The sequence below is a fragment of the Muntiacus reevesi genome, chromosome 7 (assembly GCF_963930625.1).
Source record: "Muntiacus reevesi chromosome 7, mMunRee1.1, whole genome shotgun sequence".
NCBI classification, from domain to species: Eukaryota; Metazoa; Chordata; class Mammalia; order Artiodactyla; family Cervidae; genus Muntiacus; species Muntiacus reevesi.
Window position 1 is genome coordinate 5,257,866 of NC_089255.1, and position 6,190 is coordinate 5,264,055.

A 6,190-nucleotide genomic window follows, 5' to 3' on the forward strand; every position below is an offset into this window, starting at 1 on the left:
GGAAACGTAAACGCATGGGCAGGACTGCAGTGTTTGGCCATGCAGGCTATTACACGGTGCTTTTCATGGGGACTGTACTATATATACTATGTTATCATATATACTATACTATACTATAATGCCACCACTCCCCAGGGAGCACAGCAAAGTGGCTCTTCTATTATAGCAGGTGCCCTTGATGTGTGGATTTGTCTTGTATAAAATAATTAAAAGGATAGCCCTACATTGTGCTTTTTCCCCTGCTACTGTTTCTTTTACCTTCTTTCTGTGTGGTGTCTTTTAACAGCAGACTACAGTTTTCAGGTGAGTGTGAACAGTACTCCAAATATATTATCTGGTCAAACCAGTTTTCATACTTTGTTTTTCATAATCTACATTTTAATCCTAGATTTGGATTATTCTTTTTCATATTCACACATTTCCTACAATTTTGCTTTTTCCATAATTTTTTTTCACTCTGTTACCATCACTGTCTATATCTAACAAGTGGTTTATTTTGGGTTTATGGTTTGTAGTTTCAGCAGAATTTCCCTGCTTGCTTTGTATGGTTCTTTTAAAGTTGGCCAATGCTTAAATCAGATATAATAAATTCAAAGAGATTAGAGACTGATTTTAATTGTTATTCCTTGGATAGTGAATTCAATAGCCCTGAATGCTTAATAGATGCACTACTTAGTGATCATTCATTTGTACATTTGAGTACCTCCTGTCTGCCAGCTACTTTACTGGGTGCTAAGGATACAGTGGGTAAGAAAAAAATTCATAAAGCTGGGACATATGAAGTAGAAAGAAAACGCAAGCTACTTAAACTGTGTCCTTCCTCAGATTCAAAGTCTCTATCCAGTCTGCCTTTCTCTCAATTTTTCAGTCATCCTGTGTTTATTTGTTTAACCTTCCACCTGTGCCTCCTCAGAGAAATGAGAGAACATCTGTCCACCCGATCTTTTTGGAGGTGGGAGTCCCTTGTGGTCTGTGATGTGGAGATAATGCCTATCTCACGGAAGGAGTTGTGAATTCCTGTCTGTTTTCTTCTCTGGGAGACTGTTTCAGATGATTGTGGTTTCCTTAAATATCTGCTGGAACTGGCCAGTGAAACCGCTGAATCTGAGGTTGGTTGGTTGGTTTTTATAAGAAGGTGTTTAATAATACATACATTTGTAAAAAACAGTTATATTCTATCCTAATGTCAATTTTGGAATTATCCATTAAATCTGAATTTTCATATTTGTGAACATAAGTTTGTTCAAAATAAACTCATCATTTTTCACTATAAATATTTCCCCAAATTTTAGTTATAAACTGTTCAAAGGGTGGTACAAACCAGTATCTTTCAATCAATTCCATTCTCCTGAGTTAGTCAAGGGGCTTCCCTGGTGGCTCAGAGGATGTCGAAGTTGGATTATAAGTATTCTGACGCACGCAGGTATGATGCAGAAAAGGGAAACACATGTCTGTTGAGGGGCAGCAGCTTTTCTAAAACCACAGTCTGCCACCAGAAATGTTTCTCAGCTCTTTCCTAAGTTGTGTCTGAAGCCTGAGCTCAGAGGTCTGAGCCAGACCTGTTTCTTGCTGTTTCTTTTCAACACACCTGTAACCAGTATGCTCCTGCAGCAGTAGCTAAAAAAGTGTTGCTGCAGCTCACAGACTGTCTCCACTGAAGTAGAATACAAATGACCTAGCTTTGGGGAGTTACTACAAACCAGCCCCAGAGAGAGAAGAGAGAAAAGGAGGGAGGGAGGGATGCTGCTTTTTTGAACTGAGATTCAGAATCCTTCTAGCTTTGAAATTTCTCTAATGTGCTTGGCATCAGAGTAGCATTAAATTATAGGATTTCTGCAACTTTTGCATATATTCTTGGAAGATAAGGTTCATTTGGATTTTGCAGTTTTTAATAGTCCTCTTTCCTAAAAAACTTTGTAAAGTTATATGCATGGTTTTGGCTCCCTCTGCTGGCCAGTCCTATGTACTTTGTAAGTTTTACACAGAGAACAAAAACCAAGACCCCGCTATGGAAACAGATTTGGGTTTTTCACCCTGCAAAGTTTAGTGCAATTTTTCAGTTTAATGCTTCCAAATCTATGACAGTCTTTCAATTTGGTAACCACGTTTTTATTCTGGTGCTACCTTTTCCTTCAAAGTTATAACTGAAAACAAAGGCTACATTTAGCAAAAACATAAAGTTTAGAAAGTATTTCAAATAGAAATGTGTGATTCCATTTACCTTGACTTTCTCTCAAGCTATCTGTGGTGAATGTACCAGTTATGCAGACTGATGCCATTACATGTACCCATGGCAACGCGAACAGGTCCAACAAGCTCCTCAGCTGCTCACCACGACAACCATTTAAGCTTTAGCCATTTAAAACTCACCACCTCTTCATCATCTGGGCAATGTTTCTCTTTCTTAGAAAGGATAGAGGTCTCCCAACACAGATAACTTTGACATCCTATCTCCCCTACCCCAAATCTTCATTGCAATTTCTATTCTTTTCTTGCCTCCATGCCTCTAGCTTCTCTCCTGCCAAAGATTTGATCTCTGGATCCTATCTCCCCTGATTCTTCTGGAGCCCCACTGTATTGTTATTTCTCTTTCTTTTCTGTATCTCTGCACACTTAGTCTTTGTTAGCTTTTCATGATCAGCATACAGACATGCTTACATCTGTTACAGTTTTTGAACTGCAAACAGTCTGGCTAATTTAAGCCAAAAAAGGATCCACCACGTGTGAGGTAATGTATAAGAGCCCACTTTGGAAAGAGCGGATTCTTTGTGGAGCTGGGGAGCAGTGCACAGAGGACAGTGACCTCAGGACCAATTGTCAGAAGCTTACTGAGCTGGGAGAAAGAGCTGAGTTGTCAGGAGTTAGAGCAGGCAATTAAGGGGACAAAAAGGGAAGAGTTAAGTCTTTAATCACTTACTGAGATGGTGATATGCAAGGGGCTAAAACCAAGCAAAGCACCACACCCCTGTCACCCTGTTCTCTTTTCTCCACAGTGGAGGGTCAGGTGGACTGGGCAATCATTGAAGGGCGTCTTACCATCCACAAGTCCAGAACAAGAGGTTCCTGCAGTTTTATGAGTCCTGGGACTGGGTGTGAGAGGACTAGGAGTGGATGAATACTGGGTACTGAGTCAGAGTTGGGAGAGATGTCTTCAGTTCAGTCGCTCAGTCGTGTCTGATTGTTTGCGGACCCATGGACTGCAGCACGCTTGGGCTCCCTGTCCATCACCAACTCCCGGAGTTTACTCAAACTCATGTCCATTGAGTCGGTGATGCCATCCAACCATCTCATCCTCTGTCATCCCCTTCTCCTCCTGCCTTCAGTCTTTCCCAGCATCAGGGTCTTTTCCAGTGAGTCAGCTCTTCCCATCAGGTGGCCAAAGTATTGGAGTTTCAGCTTCAGCATCAGTCCTTCCAATGAACACCCAGGACTGATCTCCTTTAGGATGGACTGGTTGGATCTTCTTGCAGTCCAAGGGACTCTCAAGAGTCTTCAACACCACAGTTCAAAAGTATCAATTCTTTGGCACTCAGGTTTCTTTATAGTCCAACTCTCACATCCATACATGACTACTGGAAAAACTGTAGCCTTGAATAGATGGACCTTTGCTGGCAAAGTAATTTCTCTGCTGCTTAATATGCTGTCTAGGTTGGTCATAATGTTCCTTCCAAGGAGTAAGCGTCTTTTTATTTCATGGCTGCCATCACCGCCTGCAGTGATTTTGGAGCCCCCCAAAATAAACTCAGCCACTGTTTCCACTGTTTCTCCATCTATTTGCCATGAAGTAATGGGACCGGATGCCATGATCTTAGTTTTCTGAATGTTGAGCATTTATCCAAATTTTTCACTCTCTTCTTTCACTTTCATCAAGAGGCTTTTTAGTTCCTCTTCACTTTCTGCCATAAGGGTGGTGTCATCTGCATATCTAAGGTTATTGATATTTCCCCCTGCAAACTTGATTCCAGCCTGTGCTTCCTCCAGCCCAGCGTTTCTCATGATGTACTCTGCATATAAGTTAAATAAGCAGGGTGACAATATACAGCCTTGACATACTCTTTTTCCTATTTGGAACCAGTCTGTTGTTCCATGTCCAGTTCTAACTGTTGCTTTCTGACCTGCATACAGATTTCTCAAGAGGCTGGTCAGGTGGTCTGGTATTCCCGTCTCTTTCAGAATTTTCCGGCGTTTATTGTGATGCACACAGTCAAAGGCTTTGGCATAGTCAATAAAGCAGAAACAGATGTTTTTCTGGGACTCTTTTGCTTTTTCTATGATCCAGTGGATGTTGGCAATTTGATCTCTGGTTCCTCTGCCTTTTCTAAATCCAGCTTGAACATCTGGAAGTTCATGGTTCAAGTTCATGGTTGAAGCCTGGCTTGGAGAATTTTGAGCATTACTTTGCTAGTGTGTGAGATGAGTGCAATTGTGGGGTAGTTTGAGCATTCTTTGGCATTGCCTTTCTTTGGGATTGGAATTGAAACTGACCTTTTCGAGTCCTGTGGCCATTGTTGAGTTTTCCAAATTTGCTGGCATACTGAGTGCAGCACTTTCACAGCATCATCTCTGAGGATTTGAAATAGCTCAATTGGAATTCCAAACACTAGCTTTGTTCAGAGTATGCTTTCTAAGGCCCACTTGACTTCACATTCCAGGATGTCTGGCTCTAGGTAAATGATCACACCATTGCGATTATCTGGGTCATGAAGATCTTTTTTGTACGGTTCTTCTGTGTATTCTTGCCACCTCTTCTTAATATCTTCTGCTTCTGTTAGGTCCCTACCATTTCTGTCCTTTATTGAGCCCATCTTTGCATGAAATGTTCCCTTGGTATCTCTTAATTTTCTTGAAGAGATCTCTAGTCTTTCCCATTCTATTGTTTTCCTCTATTTTTTTGTACTGATCAGTGAGGAAGGCTTTCTTATCTCTCCTTGCTATTCTTTGTAACTCTGCATTCACATGGGAATATTTTTCCTTTTGTTCTTTGCCTTTCGCTTCTCTTCTTTTCTCAGCTATTTGTAAGGCCTTCTCAGACACCCATTTTGCTTTTTTGCATTTATTTTTCTTGGGTCATGGTGGAGAGTTCTGACAAAATGTGGTCCACTGGAGAAGGGAATGGCAAACCACTTCAGTATTCCTGCCTTGAGAACCCCATGAACAGTACGAAAAGGCAAAAAGATAGGACACTGAAAGATGAACTCCCCAGATCAGTAGGTGCCCAATATGCTACTGGAGATCAGTGGAGAAATAACTCCAGAAAGAATGAAGGGATGGAGCCAAAGCAAAAACAACACCCAGTTGTGGATGTGACTGGTGATGGAAGCAAGGTCCGATGCTGTAAAGAGCAATATTGCATAGGAACCTGGAATGTTAGGTCCATGAATCAAGGCAAATTGGAAGTGATCAAACGAGATGGCAAAAGAGTGAACGTCAATATTTTAGGAATCTGTGAACTAAAATGGACTGGAAAAGGTGAATTTAACTAAGATGACCATTAGATCAACTACTGTGGGCAAGAATCCCTTAGAAGAAATGGAGTAGCCATCATAGTCAACAAGAGTCCGAAATGCAGTCCTTGGATGCAATCTCAAAAATGACAGATTGATCTCTCTTCGTTTCTAAAGCAAACCATTCAATATCACGGTAATCCAAGTCTATGCCTCGACTAGTAATGCTGAAGAAGCTGAAGTTGAGCAGTTCTATGAAGACCTACAAGACCTTCTAGAATTAACACCCAAAAAAGATGCCCTTTTCATTATAGGAGACTAGAATGCAGAAGTAGGAAGTCAAGAAACACCTGGAGTAACAGGCAAATTTGGCCTTGGAGTACAGAATGAAGCAGGGCAAAGGGTAATAGAGTTTTGCCAAGAGAACGCACTAGTCATAGCAAACACCCTCTTCCAACAACACAAAGAGATGACTCTACACGTGGACATCACCAGATGGTCAACACTGAAATCAGATTGATTATATTCTTTGCAGCCAAAGATGGAGAGGCTCTATACAGTTAGCAAAAACAAGACTGGGAGCTGACTGTGGCTCAGATCATGAACTCCTTATTGCCAAAATCAGACTTAAAGTGAAGAAAGCAGGGAAAACCACTAGATTATTCAGGTATGACCTAAATCAAATCCCTTATGATTATACAGTGGAAGTGAGAAATAGATTTACGGGACTAGATCTGATAGACAGA